This window comes from Muscardinus avellanarius, assembly GCF_963383645.1.
Source record: "Muscardinus avellanarius genome assembly, chromosome: X".
Taxonomy (NCBI): Eukaryota; Metazoa; Chordata; class Mammalia; order Rodentia; family Gliridae; genus Muscardinus; species Muscardinus avellanarius.
Window position 1 is genome coordinate 29,325,780 of NC_137792.1, and position 11,597 is coordinate 29,337,376.

General features: G+C 35.2%; 1 pseudogene across 1 annotated transcript; it reads left to right on the forward strand.

Moving 5' to 3' along the window:
• The first annotated feature begins 4,049 nt into the window (after positions 1-4,049).
• Positions 4,050-6,584, forward strand: LOC308278833 (zinc finger E-box-binding homeobox 1-like; annotated as a pseudogene). Its single transcript has 3 exons — positions 4,050-5,350; positions 5,464-5,477; positions 5,883-6,584. The product of its transcript is annotated as a zinc finger E-box-binding homeobox 1-like (transcript).
• The last annotated feature ends 5,013 nt before the right edge of the window (positions 6,585-11,597 follow it).

Sequence of the window (11,597 nt, forward strand, 5' to 3'; positions counted from 1 at the left end):
GAATATATAATGATATACATTTATGCCCCAAATAAAGGTGCATCCACATTTATAAAACAAGCTCAAATGACATTAGGCATCAAATAAACCCCAAAACAATAATTTTGGGAGACTTCAATACACCATTCATACCACTAGATTGATCTTCAAAACAAAAGATGAGGAAAGACTTTTCATATCTAAAGACCACTATAAAATAAATGAACCAAATAGACATATACAGAATATTTCAAACAGCAACAGCTGAATACACAAACTTCTCAGCTGCCCATGAAACCTTCTACAAAATAGACTACATCTGGAGCCATAAAGCAAACACTAGATATTTTTTAATGTAATATAATTTTGTGCATTTTTCATATAACAACAGAATAAAGTAGAAATCAACAAGAGGAAGACTAAAAGAAATTACATAAATAAATGGAAATTAAATGATACACACTTAAAGAATGGATTAGAACAGAAATTGAATTAAATAAAAATACAGGCATAATATACCAAAATTTATGGGACACAATCAAGCCAATTAAGAGACAAAATTATAGCACTGAGTATTCACATTAAAAAAAACCAGAAGTTTCCAAATAAACAACCTAATGATACACCTCAAGGACTTTGAAAAACAAGATCAGTCCAACTCCAAAGCCAGAAATCAAAAAGCCAGTTCTCTGAAAAAGTTTACAAGATTTACAAGCCCCTAACTAACCTAAACAAATGAAAGAGAAAACCCAAATCATCAGACCAAATCATCAAAATCAGAACTAAAACAGATACATAACCACAGGCACTGAAGAAATTCAGAGGATCATCAGAAATTATTTTGAAAATTTATATTCCAATAAACTGGAAAACCTGGAAGAAATCAACATATTTCTAAACACATAAAACCTACTTAAGTTGAGCCAAGAGGATACAGAAAATTTAAACCAACCAATAGAAAGCAAAGAAATAGAAACAGCAATGAATATTCTGCCATCAATGAAAAGCCCAGGTCCTGAAAGGTTTCTAGCTGAATTCTGCAAATCTTTTGGAGAAAAATTAAGCCTTACTCACAAATTATTCTGTGAAAGCAAACAAGATGGAATTCTTCCAAACTCCTTCCATGAGGTCAGTTTCACATTACAAGCATAACCAAATAAAGATAACGCAAGAAAAAAATTACAGACCAATATCACTGATGAACATAGATGCAAAAATTCTAAACAAAATGCTAGATTTGCACATTCAAAACCACATCAAGAAAGTTATACACCATGACCACATAGATTTCATCACAGGAAATTAAGGCTGGTTCAACATAGGCAAATTAATACATGTTACTCATCACATACATATAACTACAGAAAAAAAAGTACATGATCATATCCATAGACTGAAAAAACATTAGACAAAATACAACACCCATTCATGTAAAAAAGTTGCAGAAAATTGGAATTAAAGGAATGTATCCCAACATCATTAAGGCAATATACAATAAACCCAAAGCAAACATCATATTTAATTGGGAAAAATTGCAGAAATATTCTCTAAAATCAGGGACAAGACAAGGATGCCCACGATCACCATTCCTTTTCAATATAGTCCTTGAGACTCTTGCCAAAGCAATAGGACAAGAGAAGGATATCAAACATTAAAACAGGCCAGGTGTGGTGGTGCACACTTGTAATCCCCACACTTGGAAGGCAGAGACAGGAGGATCATGCAGATTTGAGGCCAGTCTCATTGGCTTAAGAGACCCTGTTTCCAAATAAAAATATTAAAAGTAGGTCTGAGAGTGTAGCCCAAAGATAGAAGGGAACCTCAGTACCACCAAAAAAAATTTTTTTTTAATTATCTCAACCAAAATAATACTAGAGCTGATTAATCAATGCATCAAAGTATTGGGATACAATATCAGCTTAAATATATCAGTAGCCTATCTATTTTCCAACCATGAATCCATAGAGAAATACATAAGACAGTTTCATTCACAATAACCTCAAAACTAATAAAATATCTAGAAATAAACCTAACCAAAAAGGTAAAAGATCTCTACAAGGAAAAGTACGAAATATTAAAAAAAAAAAAAAAAGAAATTGAAGATCTTCAAAGATGAAAAGATCCTCTTGCTCTTGAATAGGCAGAATGAATATCATCAAAATGCCCATTCTACCAAAAGCAATCTTCAGAAACAATGCAATCCCTATCAAAATACCAATGTCATTCTTTATAGACCTGGAAAAATCAGTCATAAACTTCATGGAGAAACAATAGACACAGAATAGCCAAAGCAATTCTCAGTAACAAGACCATGCTGAATGGCATCATGATTCCTGACTTAAAATTACACTACAGAGCTATAGTAATTAAAACAGCATGGTATTGGCACAAAAACAGGCAAATAAAACAATGGAACAGAATACAAGATACAAAAACTAATCCACACATTTATAATGAATTGATATTTTTCAAAGGGGTCAAATACATATGTTGTAAAAAAAACAGCCTTTTTAATAAGTGGTGCTAAAAAACTGACTATCCACTTGTAGAAAAATGGAATTAGATACTTACCTCTCACACTGCACATAAATCAACTCAAGATGGATGAAAGGCCTAGAAATTTGACCAGAGTCTATGAAGCTGTTAGAATCATTCATAAATTCAATATTCCAGCATATAGGCACAGGTAGAAACTTCCTCAACAAGACTCCCATAGCATAGAAAATTAAAACAAGTATTAATAGGTAGTATGGCATCAAATTAAAGAGTTTCTTCTCATCAAAGAAAATCAAGATTCTAAAGTGAAAGTCTACATAATGGGATAAGATCTTTACCAGCCTTCCCTCTGACAGAGGTCTAATATCTATAATATAGAAAGAATTTAAAAGACTATACACTAGAAAAACAAATAACCCAGCCAAGAAATAGGCAACTGAATTTAATAGACATTTCAAAAAAGAAGAGATACAAATGGCCAGGAGATACATAAAAAAAGTTGAGAATCATTACCAATCAGGAAGATGCAAATCAAAACTACACTGAGATTCCATATAACCCCAATGAGAATGGGAATCATAAAGAAGTCAAATAACAAATGTTGATTATGCTGTAGGGAAATAGGCACTTTTCTACATGGTTGGTGGGATTGCACTCTAGTCCAGTCATTAGGGATATCAGTGTGGAGAGTCCTTAGAAAACTGAGATCTATCATATGATCCAGCCATACCACCATTGGATATCTTAGCAAAGGGGTTAAAATCAGAGAACTCTAATAATATATGCATACCCATATTTATAGCAGCACAATTCATATTAGCCAAACTATGGAACCAACCTAGGTGTCCATCAAGAGATGAATGGAAGCCGGGCGTGGTGGCGCACGCTTGTAATCCCCGCGCTTGGGAGGCGGAGACAGGAGGATCGCGCAGGTTCGAAGCCAGCCGCGCTGGCGTAAGAGACCCTGTTTCAAAAATATAAAATAGGTCTGGGAGTGTAGCCCGGAGGTAGAAGGGCTTCCAGGAACCCCAGTACCACCAAAAAAAAAAAAAAAAAAAAAAAAAAAAAAAAAAAAAAAGAGATGAATGGATTACAAAATTATTGGAAATATACCCAATGAAATTATACTCAACAATAAAAAATAAAGTATGTCTTTTGGAAAAAATGGAAGCACCTGAGGAACATTATGTTAAGTGAGATTAGATAATCACAGAGAGTGAATGGCCATATGTTTTCTTTAATATGTGCAAGATAGGGAGTGATTGGGATATAAGAAAGACTCCAGATGATGATGAGAAACCACAAGAGAGCCAGGAAGAAAATATAAGGGTAGGGATAGTGGAAGACTTTGGTTCATTAATAGAAATACTACTATCTACTATGTTTATACATATATAGATGTGAAAATACATCACTGTCAATCTGGGTATTCTGTGTTGAGTGGGAGGGAAATGTGGAGGGGGTACCAAGTGTGTGTGCATTTAAATTATTGTCAACATAATTTCCATTATGATGTGAGACTATAGTGTACCAATAAAGCACAAAAATGTTAAAAATAAATAAAATGAAATACATATGGAAAAAATGGAACACCTCATGCATTTTAATCACTAACTTGCTTGTATTGTGACAGAATCTATAAATGGTTTATCTTTCTAAAAGAAAACATTATATATTGCCATGAAAAGAATGAAGACAATTTCAGTGCTTTCTGTGCAGTTAAACTTTTGCCTACAGATTTAACTGCTTTCTGTGCAGTTAAAAGTTTGAGTACAGAATGGAACTTGAATGCCACATGATATCAGAGAAGTCAGAAAATGATCAGAGACATTTGACATAGTTTGTCTTGACTTAACCTTAAATTTAAGTGTACTAAATGTGGAAAAGCTTTTAAATACAAAATCACCTAAAAGATTACTTATCAATTCATGGTGGAGAGAAGCCATATGTATGTCTGAACTACAAGACACATTTTTCCCATTCTGGCTCCTACAGCTTGCATATAAATAAGAAATATATTAGCCTAATGCCTGTGAATAGGCAGCCAAGAACAGGACTTAAGATGTCTCAGTTTGTCTTACACTCTCTTTTAGCATTGGAAGTCCCACTTGAACACAAATATGGTGAAAATAGAGAATAAACCTCCTCAAGAACAACTCTCTGTAAAAAAAAATTAAAACTAATCTTGTGGATTTTTAGTTCAAACCCAGAGTGGTTGCTTCAGGAATCAACTGTTTGACCCCTTTGCAGAATGGGATTTTCAGTGGTAGGTCCATTGCAGGCAACTGGTTCTCCTTAGAATGAGATGCAAGCTGTTGTTCTCTCAACAGTTGGTTTGGCATTCTCCCATAAGTATCAATTTAAATGATATTTAGAAAGTACTTAAAAGTGGCAGTGGATGGCAACGTAATAAGGCAGGTTTGGGAGAATAATCAAGCCAATCCTGCCTCCAAAGAACACAAAATGATCAGTGCTTTGTCCATACCAAAATCTGGTCATTATTATTTTAGCCATTAGTTTTCCTTTGGTTGATCAAGATGGGACAACCAAAATTATCATCAACTATAGTCTTAAGCAGCCTAGCCAGTTTTCAGTTGTTGCCCCACCCCAAAAAAGAAAGGATAGCTCAATCTTCACAAATAGTTGTGAAAGTAAAAACTTGCCAGAAGAGCAAACTCTTAAGTCTGAGATAGACAAAGACTTTGAAGGAAGAGTGAATGATAGCACTTGCCTGCTGTGGGATGACTGTCCTGGTGACCTCAATGCACTTTCAAAATAAAGCACTATGACCTAAAGCAGCCAGTTCAGCCTCTGACACTCCCTGCCCTAAAGGACAAGAAGCCTGAGTCCTCTGTTTTATCTGTTCCAGGAGATGGCAGGTTGCCTCCCATTTAGCCACTTTTGAAGAACCTTATTTCTATACTGATATCTATTAATTCTTGAATACACTGACAATTCTCTAAACCTGACACTGGATGTCATTAAAAGTACTTCAAGAAGATGTAAGCTGAACAGACTTCCATGTGGTGCTGTGAACCATTTTCTCCTAAATGAAATAAATGTCCTTGCTAAAAATCATAATCCAGAGCCGAAAGTGGTGGTGCCTGCTTGTAATCCCAGTGATTGGTAGACTGAGACAGGAGGATTGCACAGGTTTGAATCCAGCCTCAACTACTTAGTGAGGCTCTCAATAACTTAGTGAGACCCTGCTTCCAAAGTAAAATATTAAATAGGTCTGGGAGTATAGCCCAGAGGTAGAAAAGCCTCTGGGCTCCACCCACAGCACCCCAAAAAACAAAACAAACAAACAAACAAAAACAAACATAATCCACCTCAATACAAAACAAGTCCACACAATCTTCTAGTGTTACCAATAGGATCAATCATCAATGGCCAGAAATGCATAGGGTTACTTATACACAGCAGAGGGTGCCCAAGAAGAACCACAAGTAAAACATATCTTTCACTACCAAAGCAACAAGGAGAACTTGTGAAAGCTCAACTACCACTAATGTTTACCAGAAAAGCACTTACTTTGTCCAAGACAATCCTCTGAAATTGTCTCCCTCAAAAAGGAGCCACAGAAGGACAGTTGTGTTACAGACTCAGAACCAATTGTAAGTATAATTCCACCAGATGCTAACCCCATAAAAGTTGCTATACCTACAGTCACTGGTCAGTTACCCATAATCATGGTCATCGCTCACCGGAAGAGTGTTCTATGATTCTGAGCACTAGCTACCAATATGCAAACTACTTTGATAACCTGTGTTGCTTGTACCTACTCAGCCACAGTCAACCCTGTCATCCAAGAACAAGCCCAGAATGTAGTCCAGCCAAGAGGAAATCAGGATGAAAGGCACTAGCTGAGAAATGGTATCCAAATGGAGGATCAGAATGACTAATTCTATATCATCCAAAGAGAAAAATGTGGGAGACAGAAAATGGAAAATATGACTGTTACTTGTATAACAATATATTTCAAAAAAGTAGCTCACTAACGAGACATAAATATGAACACAGAAGAAAAAAATCTTGAGTGTAAAATCTGTAAGAAAGCATTTAAATGTAAACACCATTTGTTCAAATACATGTGGTTGCATTTTTAAGAAAAGCTCTATCAAAATGAAAACTGTGGAAAGTGCTTCTTATACTTGGGATCTTACTCTCATTGCATGAATCACCACTACTTTTACTGCATGAGAAAAGCAGAAAAATAAAAATGCACAAAGAATGAAGTGACAAGGCCAGAAGTCATAGTGAACAAGTATACAGGTGTTCAGGGGTCTCCCTCACAGGTTGACTCTGATGAGAGAGAGAGAGAGAGCTGAATGAGGGAAAAAGATGAAGATAGCAAAAAAGTGTAAGAGGAGGAGGAGGATAAAAAAGATGGAGGAACTGAAGGAAGAAAATGGCTGTGAAAACCCGCAAAGGTATTAGTAAGAGGAAGAAAAGCAGGAAGAAGAGGCAGAAAAGAGAAGAGGCAGAATATGAGAAGACAGAAGCAAAAACTTAAGGTACAGTGAAAAAATATAGCTGTAAACCAAGCTAACAGCTTAAACAAAAAGTGAGTGAGAATTGTGAGAAAGTGTCTGAAGAAAAAACAAATGGAGCCTAAGCATGCTTTTTTTTTTTTAAGAAAAAAATAAATTCTAATTGGCAATGAAAAAATAAAAATTCTATTGTTATTGCTAGAATAAAGTTTGGAATGTTAAATTTGGAAATTTCTACTAGATATCCAAATATAGGTAATGAAATAATGTGGAAAGCATTGAACTTTATGTTTGAGTTTTTTGTGTGTTTCACATTTGCTATTTTATTTGTTCACTTGGAAAGGAACATTACTGTTTTTATCAAATAAAATATTTTAAAATATACATGTGTTGTAGAATAGTCATTTCTATCTAATTAATAAATGTGTAATCTCATGTAGTCATCATTTCTACAAAACTATAGTTAGAAAGATGGAACTGGAGGATATTATGCTAAGTGAGATTAGTCAGTCACAAAAAATAAGAAATCAGATGCTTTCCCTAATATGTGAGAGTTAGGGAGAAAAGAGGAGCAAACAAGATAATCTAAAGGAAGAGAAAGGAGGGGGAAGAGAAAAATCTCTAAAGCACACAATGTACTTAAACATATCGAAGTCAATCACCAAGCCAAGCAAGGAAGGGAGGGACGAGGAGGGAATGGGGTGGTATTTGGGTAGGGGTTAAATCAGCGATGAGTACATGTTTATACACACAAGTTTTTTACCCCAATAAGTTGTATGAATATAATGCACCAATAAAAAAATAAATTAAAAAAATAAAAAATAAATAAATAAAAAATAAAAAAGATATCACACGTTGGAAAAATGTGGATAAAAATCCCGTATACACTGTTTGTGCCAATGTAGATTAGAAAAGCCATTTTGGTAAAAAAAAAAAAAATAAGGAGTTTCGACAACAAAATTGAAAAAAAAAAAATATATATATATATATATATATATATATATACCGGGCTTGGTGGCGCATGCTTGCAATCCCCGCGCTTGGGAGGTAGAGACAGGAGGATGGAGCAGGTTTGCTGGCTTTTTTTTTTTTTTGGAGTTTAAAAAGCTTTATTAATTTGAAAAGAGATCATTATCTATCTAGAAGCAAAGAATCTTGGATCAGTCTGCTAAATACCCTCTTAGGACTTTTTTTTTAATTATTTTTTATTTATTTTTATTTATTTTTTTAACAATTTTTTATTGAACATAAATAGTATACATTTACACTATATTTGGTGCCCTCTCCCCCACCACCCCAGTTTTCTCTTCCCCCCTCCCACCAATGGTTGTCCAGGTTAACCATGTCTTATTAATAATTTTACACATGTTCAGGTGTAGACCCTCATTAATCAAGATCGGCCTTTCTCCTCTCCTATCTTCCCATTAAAACTTAGCTAGTATTTCCCCTCTAATATCTGGAGTCCCACTGGTATCCTTTGTGTTTTCTAGTTTGGGCATATTAGAGGAAACATGTGTATCTTCTCCTTCTGTGCTTGGCTGATCTCACTTAACATGATGTTCTCCAGGGCTTTCCATTTTCTTGCAAATGATATAATTTTGTTCTTCTTTATGGCTGAATAGAATTCCATTGTGTGTATTTCCCACAGTTTTGCTATCCATTCATCTGTTGATGGTGATCTGGGTTGGTTCCATATTTTGGCTATTACAAATTGTGCTGCTATGAACATAGGTATGCATATGTTGCTGTATTTCTCTGAATTCAACCCCTTTGGAAAGATACCCAGGAGTGGTATACCTGGATCATATGGTGGATCTATTCCCACCTTTCTTAGAAATCTCCACACAGATCTCCATAGTGGCTGAACTAGTTTACACTCCCACCAACAGTGTAAAAGAGTTCCTCTTTCCCCACATCCTCGCCAGCATTTGTTGTTGTTTGATTTCTTTATGCTTGCTACTCTGACTGGGGTTAGATGGAATCTCAGTGTAGTTTTGATTTGCATCTCCCTGATGGCCAGTGATGAAGAACATCTCTTCATGTATCTATTAGTCCTTTGTATCTCTTCTTTTGTGAAGTGTCTATTTAGTTCATTTGCCCATTTCTTGATTGGGTTGTTTGTTTTGCTAGTGTAGAGTCTTTTGAGCTCTTTGTATACTCTGGATATTAGCACCCTATCAGAATGGTGGCTGGTAAAGATCCTTTCCCATTCTGTAGTCTTCTTCTTTAGGTTATTGATAGTTTCCTTTGATGAGAAGAAACTTTTTAGTTTGATGTTATCCCACTTGTTTATTCTTGCTTTAATTTCCTGAGCTTTGGAGGTTTTGTTGAGAAAGTTACTGCCTGTGCCAATATGTTGTAGTGTTGAACCTATGTTCTCCTCTACTAACTTCACAGTCTCAGGTATAATTTTTAAGTCTTTGATCCATCTTGAGTTGATTCCTGTGTTAGGTGAGATATAGGGGTTTAGATTCATCTTTTTACAAATGGTTAGCCAGTTCTCCCAGTACCACTTGTTGAAAAGGCTGTCTTTTCTCCAGCGTATGTGTTTGGCCCCTTTGTCAAAGATTAATTGCCTAAAGATGTGTGGGTTTGTTTCTGTATCTTCTATTCTAATCCACTGGTCAATATATCTGTTTTTGTGCCAGTACCATGCTGTTTTTACTACTATTGCTCTATAGTATAGTTTGAAGTCTGGGATTGTAATGGCTCCTGCGTGTTTCTTGTTATTGAGAATTGCTTTGGCTATTCTAGGTCTTTTCTTTCTCCATATGAAATTCATGATTGATTTTTCTAGGTCTCTGAAGAATGTCACTGGTATTTTAATGGGAATTGCATTGAACCTATAGATCAGTTTTGGCAGAATGGCCATTTTTATGATATTTATTCTGCCTATCCATGAGCACGGGAGATCTTTCCATCTTCCAAGGTACTCTTCTATTTCTTTCTTTAATGTTTTATAGTTTTTGTTGTAGAGGTCTTTTACATCTTGGGTTAGGTTTATTCCTAGGTATTTTATTGGTTTTGAGGTTATAGTGAATGGAATTGTTGTTTTTGTTTCTTTCATTGTGGATTCGTTGTTGGCATAAAGAAAGGCTACTGATTTCTTTAGGTTGATTTTGTAACCTGCGACTTTGCTGAATTTGTCAATCAGCTCCAGAAGTCTTTTGGTTGAGTTCTTTGGGTCTTCCAGATAAAGGATCATGTCATCTGCGAATAAGGATAATTTTACTTCCTCTCTTCCTATGTGGATTCCTTTGATTTCCTTCTCTTGTCTGATTGCTGCAGCAAGAGTCTCAAAGACTATATTGAAAAGGAGTGGTGATAGTGGGCATCCTTGTCTTGTTCCTGACTGTAGTGGAAATTCTTGCAGTTTTTCCCCATTCAATATAATGTTGGCTTTGGGTTTGCAGTATATTGCCTTGATGATGTTGAAGTACTTTCCTTCTATCCCAATTTTTTGCAGTGTTTTTAACATAAATGGGTGTTGGATTTTGTCGAATGCTTTTTCAGCATCTATTGCTATGATGACGTGGTTTTTGTTCTTGGTTCTATTTATGTGGTGAATAACATGTATTGATTTGCGTATGTTGAACCAGCCTTGTTTTTCTGGGATGAAACCGACTTGGTCATGATGTATTATTCTCTTGATAGTTTTGAATGCGTATAGCTGGTATTTTGTTTAGAATTTTTGCATCTATGTTCATTAAGGATATTGGTCTGTAGTTTTCCTTTCTTGAGGTATCTTTATTTGGTTTGGAGATTAATGTGATACTGGCCTCATAGAAGGAATTTGGAAGAGTTCCATCTCTTTCAATTTCCCGGAACATGTTATGAAGTATTGATATTAGTTGTTCACTGAAGGTTTTGTAGAATTCAGCTGGGAACCCATCTGGGCCTGGGCTTTTCTTTGGTGGAAGAATTTTTATTGCCATTTCTATTTCTTTGGTTGTTATTGGTTGGTTTAGGCTTGCTATGTCCTCTTGGTTGAGTGTAGAAAGTTAGTTAACTGTGCTTAGAAATCTGTCAATTTCATCCAGGTTTTCAAATCTATTGGAGTATAAATTTTTAAAGTAGTTTTTGATAATATTTTGAATTTCTTCACGATCTGTGGTGATATCTCCTTTTTCCTTTCTAATTTTGATAATTTGAGTTGATTCTCTCTTTCTTTTGGTTAGGTTGGCCAGGGGTTTATCAATTCTATTAATCTTTTCAAAGAACCAACTTTTTGTTTTATTGATTCTTTGGATTGTTTTTTGTTCTCTATTTATTTCTGCTCTAATTTTGATGATTTCTTGTCTTCTGCTGGCTTTGGGAATAGACTGTTGCAGAATTTCTAGATCCTTGAGTTGTGTCATTAGGTTCTTTACTTGGTGGTTCTCCGTCCTTTTTATGTGGGCACTCAATGCAATAAACTTTCCTCTTAGTACTGCCTTCATGGTGTCCCATAGGTTTTGGTAGGTTGTGTCTCTGTTTTCGTTTGTTTCCATAAATTTCTTTATTTCTTCCCTAATTTCTGCTCTTACCCATTCGTCATTCAATAGTGTATCAATCATTCTCCATGAATTTGAATACTTTCTTTCGAGTCTCCTGTTGTTGATTTCTACTTTTATTCCGTTGTGGTCTGAA